Raw genomic sequence first — 18,919 nt, forward strand, 5'->3', positions numbered from 1 at the left:
TCTGTTCCCTGCGTGTCGCTCCATGTAGCGTGGTATTGTAGAGTTCCTCAAGACCATAGAATCATGGGTTGATCCAGGGAATCGGGCACAACAATGTGTAATGATCCTGTTGGAGTCACACACCATTTGTACATTCAGTGAATGAAATTGTTTTCGGTTGCGGTACTGGGCCTCCATGGCATGTGGGACGACCAATTCCACATGGGTGCAGTCGATGGCACCAATGCAACCCGGTATGCCGCCAAGTGCATGGAATCCCACTTTTGTGTTGGTTATTTCCTGCTCCGAGCGTGGTAGAGAGATGTAGTCGTCTGCGTGCTGCAGGAGGGCATCGAGCACTTGCAATAGTGTCCGTGAGAACAGTGGCTGAGAAATGCCATGCAACTGTCCGACTGTGTGCTGGTAGGTGCCTGTGGCCAGGAAGTGGAGTACAGACACCACCTTCAGTAGGGGTGGGATGGCGGTTGGGCTATCTATCATGCTGACAAGGTCAGCCTGTGTCATGTCCACAATGGCGGCTATGGTGTCCCGGTCCAAACGGTAGAGGGTGTGGATCTGCTCATCAGTGAGGTTGAACGGATGTGCTCGGAGGCGTGGGATTGCGGGCTGCCTGCGTGGTGGTAGTGGCTGTGCTGGTAGTGGCTGTGCTGGCAGCCCTTGCTGGCCCGGCCTTGCCCTCCTCCTCCTCCTGCGTCTCCTCCGTGCGGCCGGTTGTAGTTGGTGTTCGTCTTCTTCTTGGAGTTGGAGTACTTGCAGTGCTATCAGGTCCCCCAGGGCCAACATCGCGAGTCCTGCCGGTAGCATTTCGGAGTGGGTGTGGTTGTGGGAGGAGACTGGGTGTGCAATTTATGTGTTTTCAGGCTGTATGGCCTCCACCTGTGGTGATTCATTCCACCTGTGCAAGCTGCTCTCCCCTTTGGGCGAGCACGTCCCGCACACAACGCTGCAATTCGAGGAATGGCATCTTGCTATTACAATCATGTATTAGTACCCGATGGCCATGTAACATTGGTTGATATGTTCATTCGGCTATGGTCCCATTGTTTCACATGCATTCTTTGCAGTCGCGAACAGACTTGTGAAGGGTCAGTGGAACGTAGTACTCGAGTAACGGTGGACCCTCATGCATCACTGTACCGAGGTTCACCGACGGGCGGGGCCTCCCATTTGTGAGTGAAGGCAGTTGCCATTTTCACACACAGCCGCACTAGATGGATTAATTTGTGATTTCAAGCGGCCACAGATGCCTTTTCGACGTGATGTTGCAAATGAGGAATTCGAAGGGCGGCGCTTTCGGTCTTCAGCTAGCGGCGAGGAGATGCCCACAGGTCTGACTGCAAATATAACGTTCTATTGTTCAGTGTCCTTGGGACAGGGGCCATGGCGAGGATGCAATGATTGATATGAATAGTTTGGGATGCGCAATAGCGAAGTGGATGATGAGGCCGGACGTTCCCAAATACATGTTACTTCACAACACTGGAATTACGGGCTGGGGCACAGTGGATTTTGCAGGCTGCATAACGCACAGACTCAATGGAATTCTCACATGTTATGTGAGTATGGAAACAGGCGTTATCATTACGGGATGAGGGAATGATGAATGGATGCATGGACAGATGATTTGATACGGTGTTTGCCATGTACAGGGCTTCTTGGAATCTGTCCGCCTCCCCTGCGCTATGTGATGCAGGGCTGCCATAGTGGGACCATCGTCTATCTGGCCTTGTTGAGCCCTCCCTGTCTCGACGCGCCTTCAGACACTTGTGTCCATGCACGTTACCAATCCCATCTGATGGATTCTGTTTTCACAGACGCATGCACAGGTACACTCGTTTGTGATGGTGTTTTCACCTCGATATGGATAGTTATGAGTCGCAAGTGGTTTTGGGGTGGTGATGATCCTTTGGAGTGGGCTAGCATGCATATGGCTGTGGATCTAGTGTGATCATTGAAGTGAGTTGTTCGAATGTAGTTCTGATGGCCATTCTATTCTTTTTCTTTTCTTTTGGTTGACAGGTATCTCCTCCCCTTTTGCCACTGCCATCTGTATGCCACTCCTGCAGATGGGTTTTACTCCCGACACCTGCTGCTTCGTGTTAATCAGTGGAGCAGCATTACGATCTTATGGGACGATCGCCAATGGGCCACATGCCCTTACGCAGTACTAGTGGCTCGGAGCAACATTTCGGCCTTTCAGCTGGACTAGTGCCTCCCTATTGGGACGGCCCTGCGGTTCTAGGCGCTTCCATGTTGCCTTTTCGTACGAAAATGTAGCCCCTGTGTACCATGAAGGAACAGGGCGTCACACAAGAAGTAGCTGGTCATTTATTGCGGATGCAGCCCACAATGGTGAAATGTGTTTTGGAGTTCATGGCCTAATGGCTGTATGGGCTTGGTGAATTTGTTGTGCATTAAATTTCTATTCTGATATGGGCCGTGTAGCGTTCTTCTTTGCAAGTGATGTGGCATATTCCTATTTGGGGAGCGATGTATTGTGAGGAGATCTGCATTGGGTTCCAGCTTCGGAGTATAGTTGCGTGGTACTGTGCTGGGCGCGTTTGCCTACGAAGCCCAGTGAGGTCAGGGGTGAGGGCTGCCAATATGACTGTTTGAATGATGTCATGCTCAGGGGCGGGGGATTAGGTTTTGTGTAACAGATGCCGGTCAGCCAGGTGGATTGGTGGAATGATGTGATTATCGGAATATTGCTGGTCACAGGTGCCTGTGTTTGCGTGCGTTTCTTGGTGGGAGACTGAGGTCATGTCCATTGGTATAGCTTCTGTATTCGTGCCATCTGTGCCCTGCAGCTCCCATTGGCCCCTCTTGTGATTCTTTTGTTCGTTGGCATGCATGGGTGACTTGTACATTTCACTGGTTGCATTGTGACTTCGTTGCACCTACGGGGAGTTGTACTATGTGGCCAGGGAGCGGTGTACAGGCACTCAGTGGGGCCGTTTACGGTTGTTTCGCGATGCCGTACTTCTCACCATGGCGGAATGGTACTTTCCGCCGTGCTTGATGGCGTTAAGTACATGTCCGCTAGGGTCGGAATTCGCGTACCCTTGCGCCATGGTGCTAATTACGGTTTGGCATGGCGCGCGTGCGCGTACTTGGTGCAGTTAGCGTTGGCGTTCACTACGGTGTCGCTAATGGCATCGTACTTTACGGTGACGGGTCATAATCGCACCGAGCGCTATTCGATGGCGGTATTGCATTTCCGCCATCGTTTTTCGATTTCCGCCAGGGTCGTAATGAGGGCCATTATGTCCGCAGACATTAAAAGTTCCCATAAACCATAGTTAAAATGTTTGACTCTATGGGTGTGATATGCTGCAGTGGTTGTGACTCTATGCCCTGGCCACAACCACCACAGCATATCACACTCATAGTGGCTTATAACTTTGGGATCCAAAAACAAATTTATAAGGAACAAAGTTATAAGCCTCTATGGGTGTGATATGCTGCAATGGTTATACTTATTATAATATACTTACTGTTTGGTTTAGTAACTGGAGTACATGTATTTCTTGTTCATTTCTGTGATAAAAGAAAAGATCATGTTAGTATTGGTAATTTGTAATGACTTATTACATTGAATAATCAACATTTTTTTTTTATCCTCATATTTAGTAGATTACAGTTTCGGTTATGCTACAGTTTATTTGTTTGTTTGTTTTCAGTGTTCACTTGTTGTTTCTGACTAATGCAGTATACATTGGCTCGTTGCAGTTTTTTGGAGCAGTAACATATAATTTATTTGTTTGGATATTGTAAAATTTTGAAGCAGTTAGATACCAGTAGGCGTAAGTAGGCGTATTCTAACTGTCTATTTTTTGATATATTTTAGTGGTATTGATTTATCTGTTTGGATATTGTTAAATTTTGGAACAGTTAGATACCAATTGGCGTATTCTAACTGTCTATTTTTTGATATAATTTAGTGTTATTGATTTATCAGTTTGGATGTTGTAAAATTTTGGGTCAGTTAGATACCTTTTGGAATATTCTAACAGTTTATATTTTTTTACTACAAGTTTACTTAAGGTTTAAGTACAGTTTAGTTAATACATTTTGGTTTTACAAACATTAAATAAGCATTTGAAAGATTTGCTGGTAATCTCTGCTTTAGAGTAATGGTACTATCATTACATTCAAACCATCCACATTTCTTTTTTATATATGCGGTGTATTGACCTGAAATGGTTGTGGCTCCTGCGTGGTAGATTATACCTATTGTTGTGAAGGTTTTCTTACCAAGTGATACTTGATCTTGTGTGAATCCAGTCAGCTTGCAGTTGTTTTTGGTACCATCTGCATTGTAACATAGAAGCATTAGTATTACGTATTTACTATGTGTTTGTATTAGTAAGCTGGAGCGATTATCCGAATTGCAGGCAGTACATAATCTACCATGGTTTGCATTTTGCACAAGATGCTGAAATGGAATGGATTCACAATTAGGTATTGCTATAAATACAAAGCGTTCATTGGGGATTTGCTCTTGTGTCACATTGTTGCAGAGAGTGCATGTATGTTTCCACATGTATGAAATCTGGAAGATTTCATTTATCGGTATGTTTTTATTTTCCAGAACTTGTAGTAAGTACATTAGACATTCTTGTGGATCTTCCTGTGAGTTTATAGGGAATTTTACCATTCCAGCACAGTAGTCCAATTGTTGTCTTATTCCATAAACACCATACGTGTTATAAGGATTATTTGTTGTATTTCTGTGAAGTAATGACATTTGTAAACACAATTGGTCTGTACTGTGTAAGTAAATGTTGTCAACAATTAGTGGCAATTGAAATAGAATATTCATTGCTACATTTGCGTAGCAACTTACTCCAACTATATTTGAGAGTTTAAATGGACCACGTAGTTCTGTATCTGATTGATTTTTTTTTAGTTTGTCTTCCTTCTTTGACGAAGTACCTGGTTTACTTTCCCTAATGGGTTCTTTTATGTTTGTGGTACTTGATGACGTTTTAGTTTCTTTTACTCTCTTTGGAGGATTTGCAGTGACATCCTGTTGCATTTCTGTTTGATTTAGTTTTCTTTTACAACGTTTTACTTTTTGTAGTACAGAATATGTGTTTAGATGGGGGGTGCTTAGTGAGCAAAGTCTATTGTATTCTAAAATGCAAGAAATATCAGCGTTTACTTTACTTGCATCAAAGTTGATTATAAATAGATCGTCAAGGGTACGTAAGCGTGATAGTGCTACATAGCTCATGCCTTCTTTAAAGACTGTGTTACCAATGTCTATCATTGCTTTATCTTGGGTAAGACCTTGTGATTTATCAATGGTGACTGCGTATGCAAGAGTTAGAGAAAATTGTTCTCTGTGTACATACATGTCTTTGAAGAGAAGGAATTGAGCTGTTGAGGGTCCTATCCTTTTTACTTCTGAAAGTTTGTCAAAGAGAATATTGACAAACTGAATTTTGTTGTCATGTGGGTATGTTTGAAAGCCAAAAACTGTACCCATTGCTCCATTAGCTAGTCCTTGGTCCATGTCCAGGTTACGTTTAAGCATTACTCTGCAGTTTAAGGATAATTTTTATATCTTTTCCAAGCCAGCTGTGTTTGAGATTGAATTTTCTAAACTATTTAGTCTTGTTGTGGCTTGCTCACACATGGGTAGTGTCATACCATGTACATCTAGTTTGTCTGTGGCGCTAATTTCCATTATTGGTTGCATTTCTTTACTTAACATTATTTCATTGAATTTGAAACAGCTTGCAAGAGTTGGCATTAAGGCCATACAATTGATATTTTTATGGGCTAATTGTTCCGTAACATCTGTAGCACATGCATTATCGCCATAAAGTGCATGAATGTGCCAGGTTTTCAATATTGCTTCCGCTTCGTTAGAAAGTATACCAACTCTGATACTTTTTAAGATGTTGGCATAAGTGAGATCTGCAGATTGCTGCATGTTTTCTGTTAATTCTCTGTATTGGAAATGTTGCCAAAGGTTGACATTTCCAATGCTGCCAACAGTTTTACGGAAGAGTTTGTGTCCTAATGTTTTAAAAATAGGCTCACCTTTTACTGGTGTCAATTGAAGAAGATCTCCGAAAACAATAATGTGTTTTCCTGGATAGAGCTCTTCGTAGTTTGTTTTGAGTACTTCTTGCAATCTGAGGTGAATCAAAGACAACATTAGGTTGGACACCATGCTCACTTCATCTATTAGTAGCATTTTCATTTGTTTTAATACTCTGTGTAGTTCCATTGCAGCTTCTGTAGAAAGTTTGTAATGGTCTAATTTGTTTTGGTGTTCTACTGGCAGGAGTAGTAATCAGTGTAAAGTGACACCACCTATGTTGTAGGCAGCTAAACCTGTGGGGGCAGTGACAACAGCTGACAGTTTGTTGTTTGTCAATTGTTGAAAGAACTTACTGATGATTTTGATTAGGAATGTTTTGCCAGAACCAGCTTCAACACTGACGTAGAGCAGTATAGGTTTGTAATTTTTGCAGGTGCATTCTTTGTTTTCATGTTGTACACCATGTGCAATTTGTTTTGTTACTTCTTGAAAAATGATACGTTCCTCATTGTTTAGTTTTGATTATAGTATAGTTAAGTCTTCTTTATCTTCATACTGACACATGGTGTTTTCTACTTCTGTCATAGCTAATTATGCCTCATTTGTTATTAGTGGTTCTCCCAGTGGTTCTTGGCTTCCTGTTACAGAAGGTTGACTACTGTCAGGAGTGTCCTTATCTTGTTGGGCCTGGAGTTCTTCTTCGTGTTGCTGTTCATTGTGCAACATTGTTTTGTACTGTGTAAAGTTTACATCAGTTATAGTGCTTTCATTTGCTTTGAAAGCGTCTTCATATGAATCATAGTTATCTAGTATTTCTTCTTCTTTTCTCCATGGTTTAAAGAGTTGTAGCAGGGACATGTAACATACTTCTTTATGTTGAGGAGTCTTTAACGACAATTTGATATGATTCATTAAATTTGGTTTGGTGAGTTTTACTAAGCTGCCTTCGCAGTTTATCACGCTGTATTTACCTTTTTTTCATCAGGTTTTCTAATATTTTTATATGTGTAGTTTTGTGGTATGCGGTACAGACACATGGTTTCCAAAGTATTATGCTGTATGGTTAGTATGTGTCCAATAAGTTGTTTTTTTTAAATGCCTTGGCTGTTGGGATAATGTTTGGCTATTGTTTCTATATCTTCGTATGATTTTAGAACTCTTTTTCTAGATTTAGCTGGGCCAAGACTTAGCCATACTATATTTTCAGATTTACCATACAATGCAGTACCAGTTAAACGATCAGCTGCTTCGTAGGATCCACATTCTCTATGGGAGAACATTTTTATGCCCAAGCTGTATAATTTCTGAGACACTGTTTTATCAGATGACAGGTCATTCCAGAGGTCTTGGAGCACTGTCTTTTCTGCTTTGGTTAAGTATGCTGTGACATATCGTTCAACTGCAGTAGAATTGTCTGCAATGTACGGCACATCTATGTTTGCATTCCATAAGTGGGCAATGATTGCATTGTACTCATTGATATATTTTTCTTCTTCTTTTCATTTTATGTAATATGTATTTTTAGGTGACTTACCTTTAACACTATGGGCCTCAATACGACCCAGGCGGTAAGTTACCGCCTGGGCCGTGACTTTACCACCATGGCGTAAACTACGTTTACGCCATGGTGGTTGGCGGACTTACCGCCCCATTCCGAGTTTGGCGGGGCGGTAAGTCCCCAATCCCCATTTACCCTTCCCCATTCCCATTTTTGCCCCATAGGGCATAATGGGAGTGGGGAAGGCGTTAATTACGCCACCGTAAATTACGGTGGCGTAATTAACTCCATGGTCCCTTAGCGTTAGAGTTGTAATGAGGCCCTATGTCTAAATGAAGACATGAGGTTGTTCACTTGACCTGTATTTGTAACTGGTCTAGGGAAACCAAATCGGCATTTGGTGTAGTATTTCCCTTTGTTTTTGTATTTGCAACGACAATATTTGCCACATTTGTGTCTTTGAAATTGTAAAGTTTGTGCATGAAGATCACTATTTGTGGATTCTGATGGAATTTCACAAGTGAAATATTTTTCAATAAATTGTAAAACAGTGGCATCACTGTCTTGACCAAATTTAGGAGCATCTTTAATCCATAAAAGCATGTGGATATGTGGTGCTCCTCTGGCTGGGTATTCTTTTCTCCAAAAGAAGTGTTGCACTTCTCCAAGGGGAGGAACAGTTTTATTACAAATAAAATGTAGCATAGCAATGAAGCGATGGTGAAAATATCTTGAAACATTAACAGGATCCAGAGAACAAAGTTCTCCAGGTGTTAGTATATCTATGTTTGTTTTGTTATTGTTTGATATATGTAGGAAATCATGTAAATCTTCCCATGCATATTCTGCACAACTTAATGTAACAAACCAAGTGGGTGGGCCAAGGTTTCTGATCATACAACGTACATCTCCATGACGTCAAAACCAGTACTCTTTAGTACCATGCATATTTACTAATAGATTTGTAATATTTGATTGTAAAACCTCATCTTTTTGTTGCCCTTTTTAAAATATTTGTGTAGCTGTCATATTTTGAAAGTGGGATCCTGATTTTAATATGTGTGCAACTCTGTAACATAAAGTTGCTAGATCACTTTCAAAGAGTAGGTGGAATATGTATTCCACATTTTGTCTAAATCTGGGATCTTCAGAATACATGCGTAATGAGCGGTATTCTGATGCTGATAATTGAATAGGTCTATCATCGTACCTTCCTCCTTTGCCAGTAGGAAAGAGTAGAGGAAAAGCACATGCTTCTATACTTTTTTCCCATATGCTGATTGGTTATCCTTTTGTTTGACGCATTTGGTACGTTTCCAGTGCATCTTCTATGGTATCATTAGAGTGCAAAGGATGAATTGTATAATGGTCTAAAGTATTTGATATTGTAGCAGGATCTAGGAGCTCAAATCGACCAGCTTCTTGTGTCTCTTGAATTATTTCAGTTGTATCCTTCAAGTTTTCTTCAATATTAATTTCTTTGTAATATTCATTATTCTCTTTAAGATATTGCAAGGCTTCTCTAACTTTATGTAAATCTACCAGATGTTGCCAATTTTTTTTGTCTTTTGTAGGTACCCCATTTACTAAGGTAATTAAAGATTGCTGCATTGGACGTTGCACTCCTTGAGTGTGCACATTTTCTTTTAGATCTAATGGTAAATATACTACTTTTCCACAAATACCTTTCACTAATTCAGAGGGAGGTAATTTTGCTGTTTTTGGTTGAAGGCGTATTATTGCTTGAAATGGGTGTACTGTTTGAATTATGATGCTCTCATATAAATTAAGTTGTTGTAGGGGTTTTGGTAGTGAGTATAATTCCAAATTATTTGTGATACCACGTGAACGAGTTTGGTTGTTGTCAAGTTTTGTAGTGCAGTAACTGCAAAGTATTAAAGGGGCAGTTATTTCGTATTTGTTTTCTGCTATAAGCTAGAGAGCTAATTCAAACCATTTAGAATCTTCATTGTCTTCTATTTTGTATGATAGGTCTACAGTTTTTGTGTTACTTTTATATAAAAGTTCTCTGTCAACATACACACACATGGTTTGGTACTTCAGCTGATGTGCTTTTAAATTTTAGTATTTCTTTTTTGTATGTATGTAGTAAAAGGTTGCCATGTGTAGAATTGTTGCTAATTTGGTTTACAGATATTTCATTCTGTAAGTGGATTTCACTTCCAAAATATTTTTTCTGGGTATAGTCGATTTCTTCAAGAAGGTCTTTTGCTGTACCATGTAGAATTTAAATTGGCTAGTGTTAAAGCAGGACTTTTAGCATAGTAGCGTTTATAACCTAGATTTCTTCTTGTTGAATGATGTGTTGATATCCTGTTGATATCATGGAAGGTGGTTTTGCAAGTAGGTCCTGTAATGCAGGCCAATGAATGTCCTTGTAGTCCTGTGTACTTGCGCACTGGACAGTTATCCATATTTTGCAGTAGTTTAATTTTGATTTTGTCTTTGCTTTTCACATATTGATTGAGGAATTGGTGTATTGTCTTGACATTTTTTTGGGGAATGTTACACATTGACTTGCATGGCCAATGAAGGGGTAATTCTAATTTTTCAGAGCATATTTTTGTAAGGAGTACTTCTTGTTCCATTATGGTATTATTAACTTTTTCGTAACCTAGACCACTGCTATGTATGGCAATTGTATTTGTTTGCTTTTGTTTGTATGCTTCTTCATTAAAATATGGTTCTGTGCTTGTAGTGTGACTCCATTAACCTCCGCAGATACTTAAGAAGTTCTTTCTGTTGACATTTAGTTTATTGAGAAGTCTTTTTTGTAATTTAGTCATTGGTTTTGTTAGTGGTTTCATTTTGTTTAACACTAAAATAAATAACTTTCTTTTGAGAAGAGTTGCACTGTCTATCAACGCTTCTAAGATTAATTTCCTATGATAGGTTTTAAGGGTTGAACCTGTTTTCTCTCCTGTTTTTATAAGATTTTGAAGGACTCTGTGACGGAACATTTTGGCTAAAATACTTTTCTTGGTATGCACTATATCAAGATTTATAGAAGCAGTTTTATCAGTAGTGATAGCTGATTTTTTGTCAATTGTTTTCTGGTTTGTTTTACATTTTGATAGAGGAAGCAAAGTTTTTGTACTTGAAACTTCTTTTGTTTCACTAAATGACTGTATTAGCTGTTTTGTTTCAACTTTTTTTACAAATTCTGCTAGAGATGGATGCTTATGTTGGACACTTTTGTTTTCATGTGCTCTACTTCTGCGTTGCTTTCTACGGACTTGATTTTTGGTAGGCATTCTTTAGGGTCTGTTGAAAAAAATAAACAAGGTATGGGTTGGGGTGTTCTGCAATGTATGTGTGCTGTGAGCATGAGTGTTTGAGTAAGATGATGAGGATGTATGTAATGGTGTGTGATTGTGCATGGGGCAACTACAACTGTTAGGGATGGGTATTCTTGAATTAATGTGCTACTAAACTTAGGATCAGATGACAGAAACAAGTAAGCTAGTGGTGTGGAGAAGTATAAATAGTAAATCTAATGCTATACAATTAAAACAGTTGTTTGTTCTATAATATCAAAATTCTAACAGCTGAGTTGGGTCATTTGTGTGTCTAAAAATAGGAATTTGTGGGCATTCTGGATGCAAATCGCTGTTTAAGTAATGGGGATTTTTGGAGAGAATGGTACACAATCTCTATTTTTAGGCACAGAAATAGCATGAATTAACTTTACAGTTTCTTTGAGTAATAATACAAATATTATGGTGGTATTCAACTTACTTTTCAAAGATGACCTTTGTGATGTCATCTTTGATGTCGTGGGTGTTAGTCTTAGCAGTGCACGGTGGTGGCGCGAGTTATGGTTGCTTAGCTTACCATAACTGGCAAATTTCAGGGTTTTTTCGGTTTTACTTGGAACCATAACGTCCCTTTAACAACATTTTTTTCACTGAATTTTGATAGTTTTTTAGTAGCGTAACTTAACCATAACGTCCCTTTAACAAAGTTTTTTTCACTGAATATAATTATAGATATTGTAAACATTATAAATGTTTACCAAAACTCCCTTAGCTTACATACATATAACATAGAAAATACTAAACACCCTGCCACACTGTTAATTTTGATGTCTACGGATCATGCACATGTCCACGGATGGACGTTGTCACCATCAAGACTGCAAAAACTCAGGAGGTATCTTAACATTATTGTATCATACAATAATAATAACACCAAACATGTTCAAAAAGCACCACATAAACACATTAAATTCAATAATAAATAAAAAGTGCAAACTGTATATGTAACACACCAACCTTCCAATTACATAACATATGCAACATAATGCAATATACCAAAACAAAATAATTATGCCTCCAACAGACTTACTTCACACAAACGGCACAGTAAAAATCAGCAGCACACGTACGCAGCAGTAACACCAAAACTAGCAACAAACCAAAACAGCAGCAACAAACTATTGAGTAGACAACATTTATTTTATATATTTGTAAACTTTCTGTATTAGGTACATTAAACATAATATATTAATTTATTTTTTACACAGAAATGTATACTACTTAGGAATGGCTGGAAGCAAATTGTCCTCATGATGAAATAAGTGAAAACATTCATACCAATGGAAGACACTACACTTCTCTATAGAAACAAATTATTAACCATTACGTTATGTATACTTAGCATTTTTTTAAACACACCATACAGACATTAAAAATAATACAGAAACAGATGTTAGAAAATCATCTGTAGTGGAATCAGCAAAAAATGGATCTATTAAAAGAATAGTGCACCCAGAAATATTATTTTCCCAAGTGTTCAGGCATGTGCTTCTAAGCATACGTTGATCGATTGTACAAACATTTCCTATGCACGTCTCCGGAGGATAGTTCAGCGGCAACGTGCCCGCCTTGAAAGCAAGACGACAAGCAGCAACACAGGTTCGATCCCTGGGTCCGCGCTTAGAAACCTCTGGGTATTAAGCGCGTTATAAATAACCTATCATATCATATGATATCATACCTTACTGTAATTTTCCTCTTTTTTACACATGCGAAATCAGGCACCAGGGCGCGGCCATCTTGTGATAATCTTATCCATTGCCGCATCGCCCAAGGTGGACTGCCCTGGCGGCACTAATTCATATGCCCCGCCCCTGAGGATGACATCAACAAACCTAGTGATATTCTCCACCTATCTCCAGGACATTACTATACAGCATAGTAAAACGCACCCAATCATCACCTATGTGATAACGTTACTTGACGCAGAACCCAGAATATCAACACACATCATCTCACAACACAGCGCATCCCAATTTTGAATATAAAACCATACTTTTAAAGGAAATAGCAACACAGTACAATTTGTAATGTACTTTTATTTCACAATAAGTGCTCCTAGAACATCCGGCAATTGCAATATGCAAGCAAATAGGTCATTTTTTTCTTCGTTCTCGATCAACAAATGTTTATCGTAAGTCACGCGGTGTTCCTTTTGGGTATAAGAACGCATTGGACGCAGTGTGAATCACAAGCCTTTGGCATGAACTTGGCGCTAGGCCACCATAAACGATGTCAAGTTGCTCCTTATCGCTAGTACGGAGTACGGGCATATGGGCCTGTGGCGATCATCCCAAAAAAAATCATCACTGTGATCCACCCATTTACGTATATCTGTAGCTGATGGTTAAAAAAATGTCAGTTGGTATCTGGAATCCATGACAATCGCAGTAAGCCAAGACGTAGCTGTTTAAAAAAAGATAACAGAAATGTGTCTCAGTAGCCAATCTTTATTACAGTTTACAATTTAACCATTAATTTGGCCCCCTGTTACAACTTTTGATAAACGCGGATGTCAAACAATATGAACTCAGACAAAACAACATGCAATGAATGTGCTCTTCAGTTTGCTTTAGAATTTACTCTATGGACTATGTTCAGCTCGAAATGGAATGCTGAGGCTAACGCTGCAATTAGGGAGCAAGATAAAACCAAGAACAACACATAGACAGAATTTTAATTAAATATTAGCGTTGAATTACGCGTTTGTGCAACCTGGGGAAACTCACTACTGGACTACACGCATCTCGATGCTCCACTGCCCATGTGGCCAGAACAAAACAAACTACACACACAAGTTGTAATTTCGTGTCGTTGCAATATGCCACACAGAACAAACAATACAATGGAACTCACCAATAATGTCACTGAATGATAATGTTACTAGTTTGTGTATAACATTTTCCAAAGTAAAATGTACATAATATTCAGCATTTCCATTCTATAGGTGAAACACAGACACTCTGTTCAGTTCAACGAATTTTCATAAAATTAAATTACATGTTCCTTTGTCCAATTTTTGAATGGTGAACATTATCATATTTTAAAGTCTTAAATCCCTCCCTTCATACATTCCTTTCGAATCCTCCCTTTGTTTCAAGGTCAAAGAACATTTGAACCTTATACTGTGTGCCATGTGTGGGTTTCTCAGCTAGGAAGCAAAAATTCAACGGCACTGACCTTCACTCAGAATGGTAGCCGATAGCCCTTCAGACCACAGTGGCATGACAAATATTTTTAAAAACATATCAATTGTTTGCTACCATTCACCAATGCGGGCGACATTTCTACGGATTAATTTAATTCCTATGCTCAACTTCGCACTCTCCCAGCGACTCCCACAGTCAGGCCACACCACCTGTCACCTCATCTCATCTCCTCTTCACATGGCAAATCACATAAACATTTTTGAAACGAGCAAGTCTGGAGCCCTGACCAAAGTGGTCATATGAGAATGTCCGAACAAACCCTGCTGCAACGCTCTTCGGCCACACCGCAGACACTGACCCCCATTGACCACAGTTGTATATTAGTGGCCTATAATTTGCACACTTGTATTTGTACTATCCCACTTTTGGTCACTAGGGAGATGAACGGTGTGGGCGTCTTGCCACCTTACAAATACAAACACATAGGGCCTCATTACGACCCAGGCGCTAATGGGTTAACAGCACCGTAAAAGGCTGCATCACCGTTAACCTATTAGCGCCTAATTACGAGGTCCCTTTGCGGGACCCGACCTTAACGGCTGTTTTTACCAGCTGTTAAAGTAGGGACCCGCAAAGGGACCTTGGTGCTCAGTACGGTGCCGCAATTTGCGGCACCGTACTTAGCGCCTTCCCCATTCCCATTGAGCCCTATGGGCCAAAAATGGGAATGGGGAAGGGCCATGGCGGCATGGGGAATTACCGCCCCGCCAACCTCGGAATGGGGTGGTAATTCCCCATTCCGCCATGGCGGACTCGGGCATTGACCATGGTGCTAATAGCACCATGGTCTTCTACCAGGGTCGTAATGAGGCCCATAGTAAATACATAATAGTAATGCTTTCAAGTTAGAATGCAGATGGTACCAAAAACAACTGCAAGCTAACTGGATGTACAAATTGTAAACTATCACTTGGTAAAAAACCTTCACGACAGTAGGTATAATCTACCATGCACCAGCCATAACCAATACACATCAATACACTGCATTTATACAAAAAAGTGTGGATGGGACAAATATAATGATACCAACATTACTGTAAAACAGAGTATGAGAAGTTTGCGGCCTACCTCAATAAACACACACCCTACATCTTCTTCTTTCCACCTGCTGAGGACAGAAAACAAAAATATTGTCCCATATTGCCCTAGGTACTAAAAAAGAAAAAAATAACCTTGACATTTGGAAGCATTTTCATTACTGCCTGAACCAAATATTCCAAATCTGCAACACAGTAGGGGCACTGACATACCCCAAATACAAAGTACCACAGTGCGAAACAACTACATGTGCAATATTGACCCTGCCCATATCTCCACAAACTTGAACAATTCCCTGCACATTAAAACCAGGCACAGTGCTCCACACCACCTCCACTCCTTTAACATCAACATTGTTTGTCACATTCCTACATTTAGCATACTACTCCAAACCATGCACAAACATAGCTCCAACCATCAACACCCTGATTTTCTCCACCTCTAAGATCTGAACTACACACAGACTCTTTAAACCAAACCACAACCTCAACATCTGATTGGCTGATCCCTACAGTCCCCTTTACATGCTGCATTGCTGAGAAACCCCGGATGTGGCACGCCGTGCCCGCTGACACCTGCGATGTCCGAGGAGCGTGTAACACTGGGGCAGCCCTTCTACCCTTTCCACTTAACTTTCTGCACCATTTCCTCATTGGCTACTGTTAAACAGTCACACAATCATCCACCAATCACATCCAAGAACTCTACATCTAACTGTATCTTCACACATGAACACTTTAGATGTACTATTGATCACTCTCAGTACAATTCGGCTGTCACTACAACAGACCTACAGCAACAACTACTATACAACTGGCCAATATTTCTACTTGCAGATTCATGCACATACACATGCATGAATACAGACTACAGGTATGAATATTTTATACACAGTACATGTACAGCTCTTCTAAGAATACATATAAACAGAGTAACTGCCACTTACCCTGTATAAACTGTAAAATTACCTTACTGTCATTTATCCCATCTGCTATGATGAAGTGTCAATTGAAAACCTGTCTCCTCTCCAAATTTTTGTTTACTTACACAGCTATCTAAAAATGTTTATTTTATATCAAAAGATGGCAGAAATAACAGTATATTTATGAAAAAGACTGTCCAGTGTGTCATAAATGTATACGCAACCAGGATAAGTACATGCATATTCATTCAAGCACACACACAGACAATATCATTCCAAAGGCTCCAAGCTCAAACAACACCACTGCCTCTATATGAAATCCTACTCCTTTATTTCCCACACCTTCACAAATACATACATTGCTTGCTTTTCTGTACAATCTCTGCCATTTACCCTTTAGAAATAGCAAAACATGCATATGGTTATTTCTTTTACCTCTTACTATCCAATAACATACCATTAAAAAACAAGTGTGCTCGATACGTTTACTATTATACTCATTTGGAAAACATACTCAACTAACAGATTCTAAATAAAATATCCAGGATGCACATAGGCAATGAAAGTGCATATGCATACTATGCTCAGTTGTAAGAAAACACTGCTACTACAAACAACAAAAAAACAATGTCTACATTAACAAAAGTGCTATAAACACACATATTTTCTAACTTCTTTCTTTTACAATTACAGTGAAGACCACTCTCCTGAAAAGCAGCAGTGTCTGAAGTACGAACATCAACTTCGAAGAAACCTACTCTTTCCATACAAAAAAGTAAGTGTAATACTAACAAAATGTTCTAACTGTTACTCAAACACACTAGCATTTTACTGTTGTAGAACAAATAGGTGTATTAACCCTTTCCCATTCGATGTATTATTAGCACTTCCCCTTACCAGTTGCATACTTTATATTGCCATCTGAAGCCCAGTATAGTAACACACAAATACAAGAATAAACATCCGAATTTGATATAGCTGCCCATTGCACAATCACACACCTCCACAATCATCCTTTCCATCATACTCAGACACTCATCCACAAAGCACGCATACACGGCACAACAGCCCAACCCACACTTTCTTGTTTTCTCCAAAAAACACCAAAGACTGCCTACCAAAAAGCAACTCCAAATAAAGCAATGCAGAAGTAAAGCAAATCAAAATAAAAGTGTCCAAAATAATCATCCATCTCTACCAGATTGTGTACAAAACCTTCAAACAAAACAGCTAATACAGTCATTACACAAAACAAAACAAGCTTCCAGTACACACATTTTCCCTCCTCTATCAAAATGTAAAACAAAAAGTGATTAACAAGACTTCAGCTATCACTACTGCTAATGCTGCACCTATAAATCTTGATATAGTAGCAACCAACCATACCAAAAAAAATATTTTACAAAAAAATTTCTGCCACAGAGTCCTTCAGAACCTTATTAAAACAGGAGGGAAGTCATGGACAACCCTTAAACCTACCGTAGAAATGTAATCCTAAAAGCTCCCATAGACAGTGCAATCCTTTTCAAAATGAAGTTACTTATTTTTTCTTAAACAGAATGAAATCACCAACAAAACTAAATACTAAATTACAAAAACACTTCTCAATAAACTGAATATAAACACAAATATCTCCTTAAACATCCGTGGAGGTGAATGGAGTCACACCACAAGCACAGAACCATATTTTAATGCATATAACCAAAAGCAAACAAACCCAATTTCCATACATAGCAGTGGACGATGGTATGAAAAACGTAATAACACCATTATGAAACAAGAAACTATGCTCACAAAAATATTCATCAGTAAAAACTCAGTATCACCTCTCCATTCTAATAAACCAAAACGTCCAGTCTACAAATGGCCGTGCACATCAATGTGTAACATTGCCAAAAAATCTTTCAAATCTTTATGCCACTTCCTCAATCAGTATGAAAAGCACCCAAGACTCTGGCCACAACCACTGCAGCATAACACACCTATGCTACCAACCATTTTGACTGTGGTATATGGGCTGCTTATAGAGGATATTAATTACAATCAATCCTCTGCCAACAAACCAAAACCAACATCATAGTAAAGTAAAATAGCTACTAGTGCATTTATTATGTCTGTGGGCAGCCGTGAACACCGCGGACATGGCAAACACATCGGTGGCACCTGCCACCTAAACAAATACAGTATTTGACCCATCTCTTACTCCCTAACCCTCCCCAAGCACTTCTTCACACCAACACACTCCCCAAAATTGCATTTTGCCTCTGTTCGCTGCTGCGCTGTCAGCGGATCCAAGATGGCGGGCTCATCGAAACAATGTGACGCCCCTCACCTTAGCCAATTGGCAAACAAGTTGTGTGTCCGTGGACATAATGCAAGCCGATTAGCCAATCAGTATCCTCTCCGCGGAGCGAACAGGGAAGCGCATCCGCGGAGTGGACATAGATGTCACACATTGTTTTGTCTTATGTTTTGGCCATTTAAAAAAAAAATACTGGACGGATTTAGACCAAATTAACAGAAGCACGCTTTCGGGACTAAGCCCCCACTCCTGCCACAAATTTGGTGGAAATCCGTCCAGCCGTAGGCCTTCGACCATGCACCCAAACCTCTAGGCCCTAGCCACAACCACTGCAGCATAACACACTGATAGAATCAAACACCCATCAAATATCCACAACCCAAAAGTTTGTGTACCGTTTCATTTGTAGAGTTTGTATGTGAAGTTTTGGCTAGGCTATGCAGTTATGATTGTAGAGTTTCTAACAAGGACTGTGTCATAAGATACCCATGGAAGTAAACATTTTGGATGCTGGTGTATGGTTAGATGTTTGCTTGAATGGGTGTGTTATGCAG

Source organism: Ambystoma mexicanum, chromosome 4q (genome assembly GCF_040938575.1).
Source record: "Ambystoma mexicanum isolate Mex_15411 chromosome 4q, UKY_AmexF1_1, whole genome shotgun sequence".
In the NCBI taxonomy this organism is placed as follows: Eukaryota; Metazoa; Chordata; class Amphibia; order Caudata; family Ambystomatidae; genus Ambystoma; species Ambystoma mexicanum.